General features: G+C 40.3%; 1 pseudogene; it reads right to left on the reverse strand.

The window, feature by feature from the left end:
* Positions 1-216: 216 nt before the first annotated feature.
* On the reverse strand, positions 217-5686 carry LOC105739780 (annotated as a pseudogene).
* Between the last annotated feature and the right edge of the window lie 17546 nt (positions 5687-23232).

A 23232-nucleotide genomic window follows, 5' to 3' on the forward strand; every position in this document is an offset into this window, starting at 1 on the left:
CTCTCCTTGGGCCGCAGACTACAGCCGTAACTAACAGCCAGCCCCTATGCTTCAGCTCATCCCCAGCTTGAAGGTGTGATTGCATGCGGGACCTACCTCTTTCTGCCAGGGGCCTGACTGCCTCTTGCTGCCATCAATCTGCCATCCACAGTGCCCACAACACCCAGGCTGTTCATGCTGAGGGGCGCCTGCAGGCCTATGCTGCCCCAAATTCTCTTAGGACCCCCAGCACAGGGGGGCGAGGAGCCCCCCGAGACACAGGGAGTAAGAAAGAGCCAGCCCCTCTCCCTGCTTGGCTCTTAAGACCCACATCGCAGGAGGTCGAGGTGCCCCCCGCGATATGGGGAGTAAGAAAGAGGCAGCCCCTCTCCTCCCCTAGCTCTTAGGACCCCCATCGCAGGGGGGCGAGGCACCCCCCGCGAGGCGGGGACCAAGAGACAGCCCTTCTCCACCCCTGGCTCTTAGGACCACCATCGCAGGGTGGCGAGGCGCCCCCCGCGAGGCGGGAACCGAGATCCAGCCGCTCTCCACCCCTGGCTCTTAGGACCCCAATTGCACGGGGGCGAGGCGCCCCCCGGGAGACTGGGACCGAGAGCCAGTCCCTCTCAACCTCTGGCTCTTAGGACACCCATCGCAGGGGGCGAGGGCCTCCGCGAGGGGGACGGCCACCCTCCGCCTGGCTTAGGACCCCATCGCAGGGGGGCGAGGCGCCCCCCGAGAGGCAGGGACTGAGAGCCAGCCCCTCTGCCCCACTGGTGTTTAGGATCCGCGGTGGACTCACACCCTGTTTACCATATCGTGAGTAATATCATCTCCCCCTCTGGAAATTATGAACCTTTTCACAGACGGGTGTACACCCGTCTGTATTGGAAGTAATATCATCCTCTTCCTCCCTGAATATTAAGAACAGTATCACAGGGGTGTTTCTACTTCCTGCTATGTTGGGTGTCATATCCTCCTCTCCCACGTGGAAATTAGAAACACTATCACTGGGGGTGTGTCCTCCTTCTGTGATATTTAAAGTAATATCATCGTCTTCCCTCCAGGATCATGGGAACAATATCCCTGGGGCGTGTACACTTTCTGCGATATACGTAGTCATCCCCCATATCACCCCCTCCGCCTTGGAATATTATTAAGGACCATGTCACAGGGGGGTGTACACTTCCTGTGATATTGGGAGTAATATCAACCTCTCGGCCTCTGAATATTAGGAAGAATATCACAGGGTGGGTGTGCACCTCCTGCTGTCTTATGGGGAGTAACATCTATCTATTATGGGGAGTCATATCATCCTCTCCCTTTCAGGATAGTAATAACAATATCACAGGGTGGCTGAACACAGCCTGCGATGCTGGAATTATTATCATCCTCTCCCCCTCGGGTTACTAGGAACAATATCACAGAAGAGGTGTACACTCCCTGCGATATGGGGAGCAATATCATACGCTTCTTCCGTGAATATTAGGAGCAATATCACCGGGTGGCTGTACAATCATTGCTATGTTGGCAGTCATGCCATACTCTACCCGCTGGATATTAGGATGAGTGTCACAGGGTGAGGCTACACCTACTACGATATTAAAACTCATATCATGCTCTCCCTCCCTAGACATTAGGAAAAATATCACAGGTAGGTGTACACCCCCTGCGGTATTAGGAGTAATAATATTATGAATTATTAAACATTAGTCTTATCAATAATTATTAATGCTAATATTAATTAACAGTATAACGTTACTAATTATTAATGATTATTTTAAAGATATGATTATGCATGATTAAAATTAATTATTACTATTAATGACATTGTTAATAATATTAGTCATTAATCTTAATATTGATCATTGTTTTATTACCAAAATCACTTAGGATGGATTTAAGTAACATTAATTACGAATATCCTATTTTAATTATTAATAGAGATATTGCTGTTAATTATTAATAGTAATCGTTAATATTTTTAATGCGTATTAAGTTTTCCTGTCTCTACTGTAATTATTGATATCGATCATTTTTATTAATTGTTCTTATATTTACTAAGATTTATGATTAATAGAACTGTTCCCGATATCCGTGGGAGAAAGGATATTACTCCCAGTATCACAGAAAGTGTACACCCCTCTGTGATGTTACTCCTAAGGGCCAGGGGGTAGAGGATGACATTATTGAAAATATCGCAGTGGGTGTATATCCCTTCGGTCATCTTGTTCCTAATATCCTGGGTGGGAACGGATGATATGACTCCCAATATCGCAGGGGGCGGAGACCTCCCCCATGATACCGTCCCTAAAATCCAAAGGTGGAGACGATGATATTTCTTCGAATTTCACAGAGGGTGCACACCACCCCTTTGATATTGATCCTAATATCCAGGGGGCGAGAGGATGATATTAGTCCAAATATTGCAGGAGTTGTACAATCCCTAGGGATATTGTTCCTAATATCCAGGGACGGAGAGGATGATATCACTCCCAATATAGCAGGGGGTGTACACCGCTTCTGTGCCATTGTTCCTAATATGCAGCGGGGGGGAGGAAGATATTAGCCCCAATATCGCAGGGGGTGTACACCCCCTTGTGACATTGTTCCTTCTATCGTGGGAGGGAGACGAAGATACTAGCGGCAAAGTCGCAGGGGCTGTCGACACCCACTGTGATATTGTTCCGAATATCCCGAGGGGGAGAAAATGATGTCACTACCAATATCGCAGGGGGTGTACATCACCCTGTGATGTTGCTTCCTCTATTCAGGGGGAGAGGATGATATCAGCCCCAACATCGCAGGGGTTATACACATCTCCTGCGATACAGGGAGTAAGAGCCAGCCCCTCTGCCCCCCTGGCTCTTAGGACCCCCATCGCAGGAGGGCGAGGCGCCCCCCAAGAGGCGGGGACTGAGAGCCGGCCCCTCTGCCCCCCTGGTGTTTAGGATCCGCGGTGGACTCACACCCTGTTTACCATATCGTGAGTAATATCATCTCCCCCTCTGGAAATTATGAACCTTTTCACAGACGGGTGTACACCCGTCTGTATTGGAAGTAATATCATCCTCTTCCTCCCTGAATATTAAGAACAGTATCAGAGGGGTGTTTCTAATTCCTGCGATGTTGCGTGTCATATCCTCCTCTCCCACGTGGAAATTAGAAACACTATCACTGGGGGCGTGTCCTCCTTCTGTGATATTTAAAGTAATATCATCGTCTTCCCTCCAGGATCATGGGAACAATATCCCTGGGGGGTGTACACTTTCTGCGATATACGTAGTCATATCACCCCCTCCGCCTTGGAATATTATTAAGGACCATGTCACAGGGGGGTGTACACTTCCTGTGCTATTGGGAGTAATATCAACCTCTCGGCCTCTGAATATTAGGAAGAATATCACAGGGTGGGTGTGCACCTCCTGCTGTCTTATGGGGAGTAACATCTATCTATTATGGGGAGTCATATCATCCTCTCCCTTTCAGGATAGTAATAACAATATCACAGGGTGGCTGAACACAGCCTGCGATGCTGGAATTATTATCATCCTCTCCCCCTCGGGTTACTAGGAACAATATCACAGAAGAGGTGTACACTCCCTGCGATGTGGGGAGTAATATCATACGCTTCTTCCGTGAATATTAGGAGCAATATCACCGGGTGGCTGTACAATCATTGCTATGTTGACTGTCATGCCATACTCTACCCGCTGGATATTAGGATGAGTGTCGCAGGGTGAGTGTACACCTACTGCGATATTAAAACTCATATCATGCTCTCCCTCCCTGGACATTAGGAAAAATATCACAGGTAGGTGTACACCCCCTGCGGTATTAGGAGTAATAATATTATGAATTATTAAACATTAGTCTTATTAATAATTATTAATGCTAATATTAATTAATAGTATAACTTTATTAATCATTAATGATTATTTTAAAGATATGATTATGCATGATTAAAATTAATTATTACTATTAATGACATTGTTAATAATATTAGTCATTAATCTTAATATTAATCATTGTTTTATTACCAAAATCACTTGGGATTGATTTCAGTAACATTAATTACTGATATCCTTATTTAATTATTAAGAGTGATATTGCTGTTAATTATTAATAGTAATCATTAATATTTTTAATGCGTATTAAGTTTTCCTGTCTCTAATTATTAATATCGATGATTTTTATTAATTGTTCTTATATTTATTAATATTTATGATTAATAGAACTGTTCCCGATATCCGTGGGAGAAAGGATATTACTCCCAGTATCGTAGAAAGTGTACACCCCTCTGTGATGTTACTCCTAAGGGCCAGGGGGTAGAGGGCGACATTATTGAAAATATCGCAGTGGGTGTACATCCCTTCGGTCATCTTGTTCCTAATATCCTGGGTGGGAACGGATGATATGACTCCCAATATCGCAGGGGGCGGAGACCTCCCCCGTGATACCGTCCCTAAAATCCAAAGGTGGAGACGATGATATTTCTTCGAATTTCACAGGGGGTGCACACCACCCCTGTGATATTGACCCTAATATCCAGGGGGCGAGAGGATGATATTAGTCCGAATATTGCAGGAGGTGTACAATCCCTAGGGATATTTTTCCTAATATCCAGGGACGGAGAGGATGATATCACTCCCAATATAGCAGGGGGTGTACACCGCTTCTGTGCCATTGTTCCTAATATGCAGCGGGGGAGAGGAAGATATTACCCCCAATATCGCAGGGGGTGTACACCCCCTTGTGACATTGTTCCTTCTATCGTGGGAGGGAGACGAAGATACTAGCGGCAATGTCGCAGGGGCTGTCGACACCCACTGTGATATTGTTCCGAATATCCCGAGGGGGAGAAAATGATGCCACTTCCAATATCACAGGGTGTGTACATCATCCTGTGATATTGTTTCCTTTATTTAGGGGGAGAGGATGATATCACTCTCAATATTGCAGGGGTTGTACACACCTCCTGAGATACGGGGAGTAAAAGCCAGCCCCTCTTCCCGCCTGGCTCTTAGGACCCCCATCGCAGGGGCCGAGGCGCCCCCCGGGATACAGGGAGTAAGAGCCAGCCCCTCTGCCCCCCTCGGCACCCCCCCCGTCTCCCTCACATGCTCTTCGGCGCCCAAAGTTCATAAGGGGCTGAGGTGGCAGGGTGCTGGCATGTCAGCGCTGCCTTGAGCATGTGCACACCTGGTCCAGTGGCAACAGTGCTTGGACTCGGCCTCAACTTTGCTCCAAAATAGAAGTGGAGGCTGGGAGCAAGGGAAGGTCAGGCAGCAGGAGCAGGCACTTCTGAGACTACAGGGGCAAGGGTCTTCCGGAGCCCCTGAGAGTGCAGGTTGCCTGGGTCTGCAGCCATGGCTGGGCGACTGCAGCTGCCACCAGGAGAGCAGGGTTCCTGTGCTACCAACTGGGAAGGGGGTGGGGCTCCCACTTGTTCCCATCTCCCACCTGCTGGGTTCCCTGGTGTGCACAGCCCTGGCCAGGCCTCTCCCACTGCAGGGGCGTCTTCTCAGTGGCTGCTCCAGATGGGCCTGCGCTGGCATCAGTAGGTAGCAAGTTCAAATTATTTTATTAAAATAGGTAATTTACATCCCCAGCAGGCCATGCCCCTGAAGAGAAGTTACGGAGACAGAAGTAATGTTACTGGAGCCTCTGGTAGAGACTAAAAAAATAGCCTTACCTTCCTATACATCCCTCATCCGTATCTGTTAGTCCCTGCAAAGAGTAAAAGACACCTCAGGCATCTGGGCAAATGTGCTGAAACAGTCCAACTCTGAAGATATATCATAATTTTACCTCACTGTTTCCTCGATAAATAAGTGTGCGTTGTCTTTATGTCTGCTCACTGGTAGATTTTCAGAATCTTTGACTCCCTCTGATGAATTGTATGACATCCACCTGCAAAGATAGTGTGAGTGTTTTCATTGACTTGTTTTTAACAGTGTGGTTCTTAAAATACCGCAGACTCTGGAAATCCACAAGATGTTTAGTGAATTCCCAACTGTATCAAGTACTAATGTTGAGACTCTGAACAAATTATTTAGTCCATTTGAGCTTCAGAGTTCTCATCTTTTAAAAATGGAAAATAACTTCTACCATATACTAATATAAGAGGGATTAAGTGAAAAGATGTATTAATATAAAGAAGTCTTAGCACAGACTTTAACACAAAATAAGTTGAAAATGATATGTAATATTATTGTGAACCTCTCTGGGTATGATTCTAGATATTGATAGAAAGCTAAATTATTTATTTTCTATTAAATACACATCATTGAAAAAAGGTTAGAACAAATTAAAATGTAAGACTATTTTCTCAAATACAAATATATTTTATTCTACTTTACATGGATCTACTCCAACTTGAAACTTTACATTTTGTATAAAACTTTTTTGTTAAATCATATAACTTCAATTAATATTAACAAATTTATGTTATACTAGATGACAATAACATTTTCTTTGAACTTGCATAATGCTTATCCTCTAAAAATTATTAGCTAAAATGTTTCCCTGCTTTGATTATAAACATATAGATTTTTCTCTATTGCTTGTAACATGTGTATTCCTTTTATTTCACCCTTTAAAAAAAGCTTGACCTCAACTAGAGGCCTCAGGTTTACAGACCAACCCCCACACTTGACAGCAAGGACTTAAACTACAGGTCAGCTTTCATGGACTCAACATCAAATCACTCCTGCTGCTGTTAGATCCCAACCACCCACTGTCCCCAAACAGTACATACGTCTTGTACTAAAAACATCTATACATTTGACTGAGAGTTTGATAAGTGGATTTTGGCCTTAATTCACAATGCCTGGGTTCCTGTCTTGGCCGCATGCCGAGTACACTAGTCCTGAGGCTTGGTGCTCTATTTGGTTCTCACACTCTCCTTTCTAAAGACTAAAATATATTCCTGAATATCAGCCCTGGGCCTGGAGACTCACTTCTGGCATATCTTCAATGTTACTTGCTATTTAGAAACTAAATAGATTTGTCTCTTTGTATCCTGGGATTATTATGGCTACTCTTAGGACCATACTGTCACTGATGTTTTATCCTGACAAATCTAAATACAAGCCTTCTTCTTTGAAAACATGCTGGTAGTAATGCAGACTCCTGTTATCTGGCTCTTTACTCTACCTTTCTCCAACTGCACATACTAGTTGCCTCGTGCCCTGTGGGGTTCCATCTTTCTCCTATTTTACTTTCTATCCTCATAGCATGCTCATCTAGGTCCAAACATGTGAACTGTTTTTATTTTTTTTTAATTTGTTTTATACAAGTCAGACACGTTAAACAATTTGTTTTCTGTTTCACAGACTATCTTAAATTAGACACTTGTTTTCATTTACCATAATGCCTAGTATGTAAAATGCACTGCCAGGAATATAGGGTTGGATAAGTGTCACAAGAAAGATGCCTGTACTAAATTTGAGAACAGAAAGGAGGGCGAGTTTCTTCCAAATGTGATTGAGAGTAAGAAAAGAACTAGACTACGCCTTTTACAAGAAGAGGGGACTGCTGTATTTTTATTTGAATTATCTTACAAGCACCTTACAAAGGCTTGGAAATATTTTAGCTGAATAATGAAAGAACAAAATCTTTGTGGAAATGGTGGCTTTAGTCTAGTGCTGAAGGCCAGGTTAGATTTATTCACGTGGGCTTATTCTACTAGGTGGAAAAAATACTGTAAACGGAAATAGAAAATTCAGCAAACATGTTCAGAACACTGAGAGGTCTCATGTGGTCTACCTAACTTTCAGTTACCTGAAGAGTTTCAGAGGCACAGCAGGTTGAAGGGTTTCAGTTAAAAAAGAATGTAGTTAAGCATTAAACCTAGAGATATCAATTTAAGAGATTCCATGGAGGTAGTTTTAAAGCAGAAACTGCCTATTTGCTCAGAGCAGAGGAGAGAAAATTCAGGAATAAACCTTGGGAAATATATGTGTTTAGAAAATGATATTGCTACAGGGAAGTGGTCCTGATCCAGACCCCGAGAGAGAGTTTTAGGATGTCGTGCGAAAAAGAATTCAGGGTGAGTCCACAGAGTAAAGTGAACGTTAAGTTTATTAAGAAAGTAGAGTAATAAAAGAACGGCTACTCCACAGACAGAGCAGCCCTGGGGCTGCCGGTTGCCTATTTTTATGATTAAAAATCATAAAACTAAAAATTAAAAAAAATTTTAATCATGAGGGGTGGATTTTAAAAAATTAAAAATCATAAAAATCACAAGGGGTGGATTATTTACATCTCCACTTTTTAGACCACATAAGGTAACTTCCTGACATTGCCATGGTATTTGTAAGCTGTCAAGGCACTGGTGGGAGTGTAGCATTGAGGACAACCAGAAGTCACTCTCGGAGCCATCTTGGTTTTGGTGGGTTTTAGCCGCCTTCTTTACTGCAACGTGTTTTATCAGCAAGGTCTGCATGACCTACATCTTGTGTTGACCTCTTATCTCATCCTGGGACTTAGAATACTTTAACCATCTGGGAATGCAGCCTAGTAGGTTTTAGCCTCATTTACCTCAGCTCCTATTTAAGAAGGAGTTGCTCTGGTTCACATGCCTCTGACAATATAAGAAATACAATACTTAAAAAATAGAATGATAGACTCTTGGATAGGGTAGGTTTCTCAAAGTATCCTTCCTACATTAGGATATTAGGAAGAGACTAAGGGAGTGCTGACAGAATATGAACTCACAATGAAGAAGAAAAGGGAAGCAATTAGAAATTTAGGAGAGAGAATCAGATATTGTAACAACACAGAAGTGAATACAAAAGGGGGTTTCAATGAGAGCTTTGAAACATCATTAAATAAAATAGAAAAATGTGAAATCCTTTGGGCCCTGATACTCACATGGGCATTTGTTGTCTTTAAAAAAGCACTTTCATCAAGGTGACAGGCTGGAAGGTGTATTAGAAATTTTGTTATAAGTGAATGATGAGCAGAGAAATTGGGCAACATACTTCTTTCAAGAAGTTTGGTGATAAAGGAAAGCAGATAATTCCAACTTTGTTTCTTTTTTAAGTATTCCATGTAATAGTAAAATATCAATAATCTATGTTTTGAACTTGAAATCTCCTTAAATAAAATTAAAACAATAAATATTTTAATTGTAAAGCAGTGGATTTTCAGTCAAATGCTACCTATGCATAATACCTACAACCTTGATCTTCAATATTTCAAAGAGTCAAACTGTTATAAATAAATCAATAAGTAGTCTTTAGAAATGATTGATGATTGAAGAATGGAAATTTGGCAGGAAATTTAGTTACTAGAAAAAAAGAATCAGGAACATGTTTTTGCTTAGAAATACTATGTTCCATTGTAAACGTATGTAATTAGAGAACTTTGCAAGGCAAATTTTATTTATTTTCTAATTTTAAATTTTGTTTTAGATTCATTTGGTGGGTACATGTGAATTTTTGTTACAACAGTATATTGTATAATGCTGAGGTCTGAGGTATGACTGAATCCATTGCCCAGGTAGGAAGCATAGTACCCAATAAGCAGTTATTTAACCCTTGCACTCTTCCTTTTTATCTTCCTTTTATAGTCTCCAATGTCAATTGTTATAATATTTATGTTCATGTCCACCCAATGTTAAGCTCCCACTTATGAGTGAAAACATGGTATTTGGTTTTGTGTTTCTGCATTATCCCACATAGGATAATGGTCTTTAGCTGCATCTATGTTACTGTAAAGGACATAATTTTATTCTTTTTTCTGACTGCGTAGTATTCTATGGTATATATATATATATATATATATATAAAATACCACATTTTCTTTATAGTATGGCAAATTTTTAAAAAAAGTTATAAGATAAAAATGACCCTGTAAGATGCAGCTTACAGCATTTTCTAAACATATTAATAAAAATAATAGCTGGGCACAGTGCCATTTGCCTGTAATCCTAGCTTCTTGGGAAGCTGAGGCAGGAAGATTGCTTGAGTCCAAGAGCTCAGGACCAGCCTGGGCAACAGAGCAATTTTTATTTGTCCCAATTTTTATCTGTCTCAATTTTTATAACAATAAAATTATTTTTTCAAATTTGTGAGTATTAGGCACGTTAGGTATTGCATACACATAAAAAACGCCAACTTGCTCCTTTTAAAGGCAAATGAACCCACAAACCAATTTTAAATTTTTTAAACCCATGCCAGGAAAGGAATGGATTTCTTATGACTATGAATGACAGAGTCATCATTTATCAGAATGTGTGTCTAGTACTTTTTATGTACCAGACATACCACTAGGGACTTTCACAGGCATAATCTTATTAAAAATTCATAACAACCTAGTAATACAAGTATTTTTTTAATATTCCACATGAGAGAACCTTTTGTAAGTAATTTAAGCTAGGTCATAACCAACAAGTAACAGGAAGGACTCAATACAGAGATAATGTCTCCTGACTGGTCTCTTCTCTCACTGACTAACATGTGCATTTATCTATCTATCTATCTATCATCTATCTATCTATCTATCTATCTACCCATTTATGTACTCATTCAATAATTTATACATCATATAATAAATGCTTATTAAGCATCCAATTATGTGTCAGTTGGCACTGTCATGGCAGATTCACATGCAGTTTAAAAGATATACAGGCATACTTTGCATATACTTTGAGTTTTATTTCTGACCATGTCAATAAAGCTAATATCATAATAAAGTGAGCCAAACACACTTTTTGGTGTCCCGGTGGATATAAAAGTTATGTTTACACTATACTGTAGTCTATTAAGTGTGCAATAGCAATAAGTCCTTTAAAAGTACACACTTTAATTTAAAAATATTTTATCGTTTAAAACTACCACGTACCATGTGAACCTTCAGCAAGTAATAATGTTTTGCAAGTGAAAGGTCTTGCCTCACTGTTGACGGCTGCTGACTGATCAGGATGGTGATTGCTGAAGTCTGGGCTGCCTGTGGCAATTTCTTAAAATCAGACAACAATGATGTTTGCTGCACAGGTTGGTGCTTTTGTGAATGATTTCTTTGTAGAATGTGATACTATCTAATAGCATTTAATCCACAGTAGAGCTTCTTTCAAAAGTGGAGTCAACCCTCTCAAACCCTACTGCAGTTTTAGCAACTAAGTTTATGTAATATTCTAAATCCTTTGCCATTTCAACAATATTCATAGAATCCTCACCAGGTGTAGATTCCATCTCAAGATACCACTCTCTTTGCTCATCCATAAGAAGCAACTCCTTATCTGCTCAAATCTTTTCATGTGATTACAACGATTCAGTCACATTTTCAGGTTCCACTTCTCACTCTAGTTCTCTTACTATTTCCACCACATCTGTAGCTACTTCCTCCACCGAAGTCTTAAATCCCTCAAAGTCATCCATGAGGGATATAATCAACTTCTTCAAAGCTACTATAAATACTGATATTTTAACATCATTCCATGAATCATAAATGTTCTGAATGACATCTGTATTAGTCTGTTTTGGCATTGCTATAAAGAAATACCTGAGACCGGGTAATTTATAAGGAAAAGATAATTAATTGGTTCATGGTTCTGCAGACTGTACAGGAAGCACAATGACATCTGCTCCTGGGGAGACTTCAGGGAGCTTTAACTCACAGTGGAAGACAAAGCACGAACAGACATCTAACATGGCAGGGGCAGGAAAAACAGAAAGCTGGGAGAGGTGCTATACACTTTTAAATAACCAGAACTCATGAGCACTCACTATCATGAGAACAGCACAAGGAGATGGTGCTAACTCATTCACGAGAAATTGCCCCCATGATCCAATCACCTCCGACCAGGCCCCACATCCAGTGTTGAGGATTACATTTCAATGTGAGATTTAGATGGAGACACAGATGTAAACCATATCAGCATCTATAACGGTAAATTGTTTCTAGAAGGTTTTCAATTTACTTTGTCCATATCCATCAGAGGAATTACTATCTATGTTAGCTATAGGTTTATGAAATGTTTTTTTTTTGTTGTTGTTGTTCTTTGTTCTGAGATGGAGTCTCGCTCTGTCACCCAGGCTGGGATGCAGTGGCACGATCTCGGTCATTGCAACCTCTGCCTCCTGGGTTTAAGCAATTCTCCTGTCTCAGCCTCCTGAGTAGCTTGTACAGCCATGTGCAACCACACCCAGTTAAATTTTGCATTTTTAGTAGAGACGGGGTTTCACTATGTTGCCCAGGCTGGTCTCAAACTTCTGACCTCAGGCAATCCACCTCCCTCGGCCTCCCAAAAAGTGCTGGGATTACAGGTGTGAGCCACCGTGCCCAGCTATGAAATGAATTTCTTAAATATTAAGACTTGAGGGCCAGGCGCAGTGGCTCACGCTTGTAATCCCAGCACTATGGGGAGGCCTAGGCGGGCAGATCACGAGGTCAGGAGATCGAGACCACGGTGAAACCCCGTCTCTACAAAAAATACAAAAAAATTAGCCAGGCGTGGTGGCGGGCACCTGTAGTCCCAGTTACTCGGAGAGGCTGAGGCAGGAGAATGGTGTGAACCCAGGAGGCGGAGCTTGCAGTGAGCCAAGATTGCGCCACTGCACTCCAGCCTGGGCAACAGAATGAGACTCTGTCTCAAAAAAAAAAAAAAAAAAAAACAAAAAACAGACTTGAAAGTTGAAAATACTCCTTAATCCACAGGCACAATGAGCAGTAATATTTTGAAAGGAAATACTATTTCTGAGGAGTAGGTCTCAACAGTAGGATTAAAAGATTCAGTAAACCATTCTGTAAAAGGATGTGCTGCCATACAACATTTGTTCCCTTTATAGAGCATAGGCAGAGTGAATTTAGCATAATTTGTTAGGGCTCTAGGATTTTTGGAATGGTAAGTGAGCGTGGGCTTCAATTTAAAGTCACCAGCTGCATTAGCAGCTGCATTATAGTCAGACTCCAGCAATACAATCAATCTGTCTTTTGAAGTCAGTCAATGCTTTAAATCCAGGCATTGACTTCTCCTCTCAAGCTTTCAAAGACCGAGATCACACCTTCTTCCAATATAAAGCTATCTGGACTACAATGAAAATCTGTTGTTTAGTGTAGCCATCTTCATCAGTTATCCAGATCTTCTGGATAAATTGCTGCAGCTTCTACATTGGCACTTTCTGCTTCACCTTGCACTTTTATGTTATATAGAAGTCTATTTTCCTTAAAGCTTATGAATCAGCCTCTGCCGGCTTCAGATTTTACTTCTGCATCTTCCTCACCTGTCTTAGCCTTCATAGAATTGAAGTAAGTTAAGGCCTTGCTCCAGATTAGGTTTTGGCTCAAGGAAATATGGTGGCTGGTTTGATCTTTTATCCAGACCACTAGAAAACTTCCTCTATGTCAAAAATATGGCTGTTTTGTTTTCTTTTTATTCATATATTTGCTAGAGTCACATTTTTATTTTTATTTTTATTTTTTTCAAGATCATTTCCTTTGCATTCAAAACTTAGCTGTTTTGTGCAGGAAGCCTAGATTTTGGCCTGTCTCAGCATTCAACATACCTTCCTCACTATTCTTCTTTATTTCCAGGTTTTGATTTAAAGCACAAGTGTCCAAACTTTTGGCTTCCCTGGGCCACACTGGAAACAGAATTATCTTGCACCACACATAATATACACTAACACTAATGATAGCTAATGAGTATAACTTTTATGATATCTGCCACCACAGATAGGCAAAAGCATCCTCACATTCAAAGGGCTGGACACCTGTGATAAAGTGAGAGATGAAACTCTTTCTTTCCCTTGAATTCTTAGGGGCCATTGTAGGGTTAGCGATTGGCTGAATTTCACTACTATGGTGTCTCAGAGAAAAGAGAGAGCAGAGGAGAGGAAGAAAGGGAATTCAGTCAGTGGAGCAGTCAGAACAAACACAACATTTAGAGATTAGGTTTGCAGTGTTATATGGGCACAATTTGTGGTGCCCCAAAACAATTACAATAGTAATATCAAAGATCACTGATCATAGATCATCATTACAGATATAAGAATAATGAAGAAGTTTGGAATATTGAAATTACCAAAATGAGACAAAGAGACATGAAGTGAGCACATGCATTAAAAAAAAAATCAAAATGGTGCCAATAGACTCACTCAACAAAGGGTTGACACAAACCTGCAATTTGTAAAAAGGACAATATCTGCAAAGCACAATAAGGCAAACCACAGTAAAAAGGTGTATGCTTGTATACTGGTAAATATGTAAAGTGTACTATCTATACCTCCTGATTTTCCAGTTTTACATGATTACTTTTTCTTGACTAGGAAGTACAGATCAAGAAGATTAAGCATAGTACCCAAGGGTAGCAGTGTTATGGTCAAACATTTATGTGTCAAGCAGATTTTTAGGTGCAATGCATACAAAGGTGAGAAAACTCAATATTGTCTCTGATTTGTTGTAATTACTGTCTAGTGGGGACACAGATAATCAATGAATAATTAGAAATGTGTTGAGCATTATGAAGGAAGAATTACAGCATGCAATGGAAGTTTCTGTTTAAATTTATTTTGGGTATTGTCTTCATAGTTCCTTTTACCCACTCTGCTGCATTCATTTTAATTTACCAAAAATTGATCCTCATTTAGCTTAGGCAATTGGTGGATGGTCAATTGCTAATAGATAACTTAAATAATTTGAATATTTTGAATACTTTTGAGGTCTAATTAACATTGTGCCTAATAATATTTTTTAAAAAAATTCATATTTCACATAACCAAAATTAAGGGCAAACTATAATGCTTAGAAAAAGTGACTGAAGTGAAATTTAAGAATCAGTTTGACTAAGCATAAGCTGTTTAGCTAAAATTCCTGTACTGCTTTATTATGGTATAAGTTAATTTCATGGTTAAGCTGACTTAAGTCTGGTCCTACCTTTTCTATTTGACTTAACATAATAAGAAATAAATGTTTTTTGCCTTGTATTTTTAAGTTGTGAGGATTGGAAAATATTAGTGAACTTTCAGGGGAAAGAATCACTGGGCAAAGCAGATCCAGGACTCTCGACAGAAAGACTGGAGCCACTATCATTTGCCTGGAGACTAAACAGAAAGCAAAATATTGTCTTTCTTCTGTTCAAATGGGCCTCACTATAGGTTGAAGGAGCATCTCATAGATGCACTTGTATTTAGCAAGTCTTGCCCCTGTATGGTCTATCACCAGGCATAACAATAAACGGTAGCTCATTAAACACAGTGCCATCTCATTATACAAGGAGCTACTCTAGCATATTACAAACAAAATACTGAAAGCCTAACAGACAGCATGACTGAAATTAAATGCAAACAACAGTGCCTTTTATTTTAGAAATATTGATCTCCTACAAAAGAGTGGCATGTTTAATGAATATCCTTAATGATTTTACAGTAGGGCAAATCATCTATGAAAGCAACATGGTTAAAAAAGAATGGTGTGATCTGGCACTCAATGAAATCCAGTATCTCTGTAAGTAACAATACTTACTATGTCAAAATTCTCTAGGAGCAGCAACAGTACAAAATCAGGAAAAGAAATAAAGGTAATTTATTTTTGCTTCAGTTTCAAAGTCAACTAAAATGCTTACAAGGGTGCCATGAAAATATTTCCCAAACTAATCTAATCCTGTTTATAGTAATTACTTTCTTCCTTTCAGGCAAAACACAGTTGACAGAAAACAGCAAATGGGTTTTAGGGGATTTAATAGGAATGAGGTATCATATTCAAAGAAAATTTTTATTACTTTAAGCCATAACCTCTTAAGACTTTTTTTTTTTCAAAAACCTTCGAAATACTATAGACAAAATCTTAAAAAATAGGATACGAATGGGCTATAAAAGATTAAGTTAGAAAAAATCAAACTGTTTAAAGGTTTTTAAGACTGGGGCTAATTTGATGATATACAGAGGTTCAAATAATTTAAAAGTGGGCAGAAAAAATGTCATATATAAAGAAATATATGATACGTTCTGAAAGAAAAAGACATTAACTTTGACTAAAACAATCTAAGCAAGGTTTGGAGCATTATAAATAAAAATTAAATACTTTCTCTTATATAACACAATAATTTAGTGTATTCCTGTATACAACAGACTATAAGCTAGAAGTGATATGTATCTTTCCAAAGATAAAGCTAATCATATATTTTTCTACACAGACAAAAAAATCTGAAAACGCAAAAATGGATTAATGAATGGTTCAGAATTATGTTGATTCTATTTACAAAATGAAAAAGGCTATCAATATACTCCTGAAAGTCCCAATCTCTGTTTTGGCATTTCCCATTTTCCGTGAAAATACACTCAGAACACTTGACATTGTCAAAGAAATTTTGGAAGACCTTTATCAATCTCAGGAGAGATCCTGGGTATCAATCTTTATTCCTATAGAAGTATGAAAAATTGAAGCTGCAAAAAAATTTGTAGTAGTGCAGGTCAGTCTCTCTCATATATTCATGAAGAAAAAATATACACACAAGGAAAAAATAATAAAGCAACCACTTCAGTAGTGAAACATTTAATCTTAAAAGCAACTTTATGGAATATACATTACTGCCCCATTTTATTGACAGAAATAAAAGCTTAAAACAAGTAAAAGATTTGTAAGAGGTCCCCCAGCCTGATGGCAGTAGATTTCAAATTCACAACTTATAATGGTGAGAGGTGACAACGTGCTAGCAGCCCTTGCTCACTCTCGGCGCCCAGGGCGTCCACTCTGGCTGTGCTTGAGGAGCCCTTCAGCCTGCTGCTGCACTGTGGGAACGCCTCTCCGGGCTGATGGAGGCCAGAGTTGGCTCCCTCTGCTTGTGGGGAGGTGTGGAGGGAGAGGCACGGGCAAGAACCTGGGCTGCACGCAGCACTCGTGGGCCAGCGTGAGTTCTGGGTGGGCACGGGCTTGGCGGCCCCGCACTCGGAGAGGCCCACCGGTGCCGCCGGCCCCAGGCAGTGAGGGGCTTAGCACCCGGCCCAGCAGCTGTGGAGGGTGCGCCGGCTTCCCCAGCACTGCCGGCCCGCAGGTGCCGCGCTCGAATTCTCACCGGGCCTCAGCTGCCTCCCCAGGGGGCAGGGCTCGGGAGCTGCAGCCCGCCATGCCTAGCCCCTCAGTGGGCTCCCGCGCAGCCTGAGCCTCCCCAACAGGCACCGCCCCCTGCTCCACTGCGCCCTGTCCCTCTGACCGCCCAAGAGCTGAGGAACACGGGCATGTGGCACAGGACTGGTGGGCAGCCCTGCCCGCAGCCCTGGTGCAGGATCCACTAGGCAAAGCCAGCGGGGCTCCTGAGTTGGGTGGGGACTTGGATAACTTTTATGTGTAGCTGGAGGATTGTATATGAACCAATCAGCACTCTGTGCCTAGCTCAAGGTTTGTAAACACACCAATCAGCCGCCTGTGTCTAGCTCAAGGTTTGTAAACGCACCAATCAGTGCTCTGTGTCTAGCTAATCTAGTGGGGACTTGGAGAACTTTTGTATCTAGCTAAAGGATTGTAAATGGACCAATCAGCTCTCTGTAAAATGGACCAATCAGCAGGATGTGGGTGGGGTCAGATAAGGGAATAAAAGCAGGCTGCCCAAGCCAGCAGTGGCAACCAGCTACCCCCAGAGTTTCCTTCCATGTTGGAAGCTTTGTTCTTTCCGTTTTGCAATAAATCTTGCTGCTGCTCACTCTTTGGGTCCACACTGCCTTTATGAGCTGTAACACTCACCGAGAGGGTCTACAGCTTCCCTCCTGAAGCCAGTGAGACCAAACCCACCAGAAGGAAGAAATTCCAGAGACATCTGAACATCTAAAGGAACAAACTCCAGACACACCATCTTTAAAAACTGTTAGCACCGTGAGGGTCTACAGCTTCATTCTTGAAGTCAGTGAGACCGAGAACCCACCAATTCTGGACACAACGGGGCATCTTATTTTCAATACTATAGCAATATGAGAAAATAGAGCGAAAACAAGGCTAACACTCTCCTGATTCAATTTCAGTGATTTTCAGTGCCTGTAAAAAAGGATGTTTACTGAAGTAGATTAAGAAATACAACCTGAACCTAATTTATTTCATTTGTTTTAATTTTTCGCCTATTGTTAGTCAATACCCCCAAAATTGGCGCTTTGACATGCCAAGGTGGCTTAGAAACTGCCTCAGATCCAAGGTGTCTCTATCCTCGCTTTATTCCTCCCTCTCTCCAACCCCTCACCAAGCACAGGGAGGGACTTGGGACTCTCTTTGGGAATTTTGTATCTGACAAGGAAAGCTTCTTTTCAAAAGAAGTGCAATTGTCTTAAACCCCGTTCCTAGAGAATCTCATCAAATAACCAGGAAAGATCAACCATCAGAACACCTGAGAAGAGACTGAGAATCCTCACTACACCGAGACTTTTCCTCTATTGTTCCAAGGGCAGCTCCAAGAGATTACCTGGGGGACTTTATTTACTTAATAAGACAATCTGTGTTCCTGTGCAGCTCTGCCCTTCAACCTCCTGTATGATCTGTCTCCCACATTCCGGGCCCATATATGTCTCCCCCTGTGAGGGGAGTATTTCAGCATCAACCATCTGTCCTCTGAGTTCATGTTTTGTATGACTCCTGGGCAAATATATGCACCTTGATACATTTTGTATGTCTTTTCTCCTATTAATCTGCCCTTTGTTGGTTTTCAGTTAACCTTCAGAAGGCAGAGGAAGTTTTCCTTTAGCCTCATCACCTTCATGTGAAACCACTGTTGAAAAATTATGACAATAAGAGAAATCTGACATGGCTGCCTCCATCTTACTTCCAGCCTCACAGGCTGGCCATCTTTGTTCATTCTTGGGCATTGGACAACTAACTTTGGAGGAAATTTAGTTTATAGTTTAAATGATAATAAACCTTCCAAAAAACTCAACTGCCCTTGCAAAACTAAGGAAAGGCCACCAAATTAGGAGTATGAGAGGGGCCTAAATTTTACTAAGATGTAGGCATAAATAATAACCAGCCATTATTCCAGAGGTCACAGAGTTGCAAATTTCTCAATTATTCTTTTGTAAAATTATTCCATTGTATAACCTAAGATTGGACTTTTGAGATGTCTTCTTTTCAGGTTTTTGCATTTCTGACGACCAGATGACCCCACCCAGACTTGCCAATCTGTCCCATGGCCCTCACCCAGGAACCAACTCAGTGCAAGAGGACAGCATCAACTCCCTGTTATTTCATCTCCCACCTAAAAAATCAGCACTCCCCACTCCTTGGCCCCCTACCCACCAAACTATCTTTGGAAAAAACCCTAACCTCTGAGCCTTTGGTGAGATTGATTTGAGTAATAAGCATCTCCCACAAGGCGTGGCCAGCCTCCTGTCTATTAAACTATTTCTTTACTGCAATGACATGGTCTCCATGAATTGATTTTGTTTGTGCAGCAGGCAGGAAGAACTCATCGGGTTGTTATGATACAAACAGGAGACAAGGAAATACTGAGAAGAGGAGGGTGGTTTCCCCGAAAAGGCCCCACCCTCAAGCCTGGATAACTGTGGCCCAAAATGAGGACAGCCATTCTTGTTTTTGTGCCCAAAAATTGCCTTTTGGCCTGCCATGCACCCTATCCTGTACCCATATAAACCCCAAGCTTCAGAAGCAGACGAGGAGACAAGCAGATGAGCAGATAAATAGCAGAATGCTGCAGCAGAAAAACAGAGAAGAGAGGGAGTGTCTGAAAGTCGGGAGGATTTTGGCTAAGGCTGGTGGGAGAATCGGGCACTGGGTGGCCAAACCCCAGGGGAATATCATTTTTCCACTCCATCCCCTGTCCAGCTCCACATCCTTTTCACTGAGAGCCACCTCTACCACCCAATAAAACCCCACATTCAGCATCCTTCAAATCCATGTGTGACCCAATTCTTCCGTGATACTGGACAAGAGCTTGGGGTACAGAAAACTGTCACACTGGCCCTCTGTCCTTGCAGAGGGTCTACTGAGCCAGTTAACACTTAAACTGTCTGAGGACAGCAAGGATAAAAGAACACACTGTAACACATGCCCACTTGGGCTCCAGGAGTCACAGGCTGCCACCCCTGAATGCTGCTATGGGGCTAGAGCCCAGTGCCCAACTCCTGCACCTGTCCAGCTGCATGCTCTCACTTCTGTATGGTGTTTGAGCAGTGGCGGTGACCCAACAGACTAGCCACACCCCATCACATGTCCTGGGAGGGGGGTCAGGAAACTCTCACATTTCAGTTTTACATGTAATCCTGTCCCCTTGTGTGTGGAGGGAATCTGTGACTTGCTTCTAATTAATAGTATTTGACAAAGGTGATGGGATGTTACTCATGTGATTGTTTTAAAATATACGCTACTCACTCCTAACAAACTGGAGCCAGAGATTGACATGCAGCTTAATAAAGCAAATGGCCATGTTTGAGAATCCCATGTGACAGAGAACTGCAGGCAGCCCCTAGGAATAGCAAAAAGCCAGTGTCTTAGAAACAGAGCTTTAAGGAAATGAATTCTACCAATAATTTGAATGAACTTGGAAACTGTCATCCCAGTGTAGCTTCCAGTGGGAATACAACTTCACTAACACCTTGGATGCAGAGTTGGGAGACCTTGAACAGAGCACCAGGCTATGGTGTGTCTGAACTTGAGGCTGCAGAAGTTGTGAGATTTTATATATATATATATATATATATATATATATATATAATGTATACACACACACATATATATACACATATATATATACATACATACATATATAGTTTTCAAGCAATGTTTGTGGCAATTTATTATGCAGCAATAGAAAAATAACATAATAATTTACCTTCAATTTGGGTAAGTCTGGGTTATTTCACTTAAATATCTCTTTGATAACTAGAAAAAATTTAAAAAATTAAATACCTCTTTGATAATTAAAAAAATTTTCTAAAGATTATTTTGGCTGTAAGCATCTGGGATTTGAAGACTGTAACCTATGAAGGGGAAGCCAATGTTCTTATGTAAGCCAGAAATTTGTGAATATGAAATATAAACCCAAGAAGAAATATAAACCCAGGGTGTAAGGGCTATAACAAAGGGCTGAAGTTGAACTCTGCATCACCTTTCTTACAGGTGTCCTGGTTCAGTGACTTCCTTAAAGAAGTCTGGAGATTTCCTTTGAGCCAACATGCAGATTTCCTAAGTGACATGCTGCCATTCATTAATTCTTGCACTTGGGGAAAGTGTCCCACACACCCCTAAATGTCACACTGCTCTAGCAGATGACTTACTTAAAACTAACAGAAGACTGGATCCTTAAGTTTGGAGTTAAAAGCATTTAATCTTCCTTCACCAGAGTAATTCCTCTATCTCTGTTAAATACAGTCTTCAAGGTCTAGAATAAGCAGCGTGTTGTCAGATTTGTTCAGTTTTGCTCAATGCTATGAGCCAAAAATAACCATTATTATACATCCAAAAACATAATAGGACACTATATTTTGCCTTTGTTATGACTTCTCCCTACCAGATTCACAAAGCTGAATTATATATTTTTTTCAGATTCAGACAATATACCCAATCCAGAACATGACAATTTTATTTTTTAAAAATTCACTTCATGTTTACTATTTGGTCTACTGTTTAAAAATATAAGAATAGAAGGTTTATCATTCACTACTATTAGGAATGATTCCTTTGCAAAAGCGGGGACTCACAAAATATCATTTGGGTACTTTATGGCTACTATTTTGTATCTCTGTTATGGCATGTTAATACTATACCTTGTTTGTATTCTGATAACCTGGAACACTTAGGTTGCCTCATTATTTTCCCAGGAAAAAGCCAAGAAAAAGCAAAATATTTTGGAGTTGAGAAATGTGAGCTATGATATAAAAATCTCTGTTAAATGTGCATGAAAAGTAAGCACTCGCTTTTCTCATGTTTTGTGTGTCTTTGTTTGAAAATAAATATATTACTTTAATAAGGATTTATCACAGCATTATTAAAAATTGCATAATTGCCTTTCTGCATGTTTGTCTTTTCCACAACTCCTCTTTTTTCTTACCTTTCTGCCTTCAGATACATTGGACCAGAGATCCTATAAAATGCAAGTAATTTAAATCTTGCTTCTCTTTAACAGCTCTTAGGGGATGTTGGAAAGAAAAGAAAGTTTTAAATATATTAAAACGAAAATGTGAACTATCGGATAGGAATATAGACGAGAGTTGGTAGAGTTATGTGAGGATAGAAAATGGGTTTCCTTCCTGAGATTTTAATTTGGTGGTATTTTCTGTAGATGCCTGGAGCGCTTATTAACATTCACATCATGGTAACAAGTTTTATTTTTTGTAGAGAATATAAATTGGGCAGGAGAAAGCTTTGGGAATGAGCAATGGGCTTGTATGGAGAAATAACAGGAAATGTGGTTCTTTCCCTCCTTATTGCAAACACACATGCACATCATTAAACTTGGGAATCTCTTTCACTGTCTCTATTTGCTCTTTTTATTTCTCTCTTTATCTTCCCTGCAGCCTCCATGTTTACTTACTTTCTACCAAAGCTTTTTACTACGTAGTGCAACATTGTATGTCTCAGTCTATCCTAACAGCCCTAGCGGAGTCTTTTGTTTTTTAATCAAAGCATGTAAATAATTAACACGTGTAGTTCTTTAAGACATGAATTCAGAGTGTCTCTATCAGTTTGAATTATACTTTAAGCACAGATATTTAACCAGTTTATTTGTAATCTTATTTTCAGACGTTTTATTATATGAAGTTGTGTGTGTTTGCGTGTGTGTGTGTGTGTGTGTGTGTGTGTATGGTAAATTTTAAATCATCCATCTGATTACCATTACATGGTATTTCAATTTTGAATTTTCTAACTACACAATATCTAACCATTATATGTCAAATATGTATATAAAACATGTACTATGTTTATATTATTGTATTTTTACAAACATATAGTAAAATTTGTTCTTTGAGAGAAAATGAATGGCAAAATGCTAATCACTGATCACAGATAATCAACTCAACAAATAACCTGATATTCAAGAATTCATCTTAAAACCAGAAAAGTGAATTTAGATATATCTAAATTTCATTTCTATTTCCAGCCTTACATTATTATTTTCTAAAATTACATGGAAAAAGGGAATTTCATGAAGGATAATTTACAGAGCCAGTTGGATTCAAGCATTATTGATAGATTTGTATACTGCTTATCGTCACAGGAACATACCAGCTTGCTCCAAAATTATCATTTTATAGTGCGTTTTTAATGGACATATTTCATTTTTAGCTTCTCAGGAAACTAAGCCATGTTGAAGAT

This window comes from Nomascus leucogenys, chromosome 5 (genome assembly GCF_006542625.1).
Source record: "Nomascus leucogenys isolate Asia chromosome 5, Asia_NLE_v1, whole genome shotgun sequence".
NCBI classification, from domain to species: Eukaryota; Metazoa; Chordata; class Mammalia; order Primates; family Hylobatidae; genus Nomascus; species Nomascus leucogenys.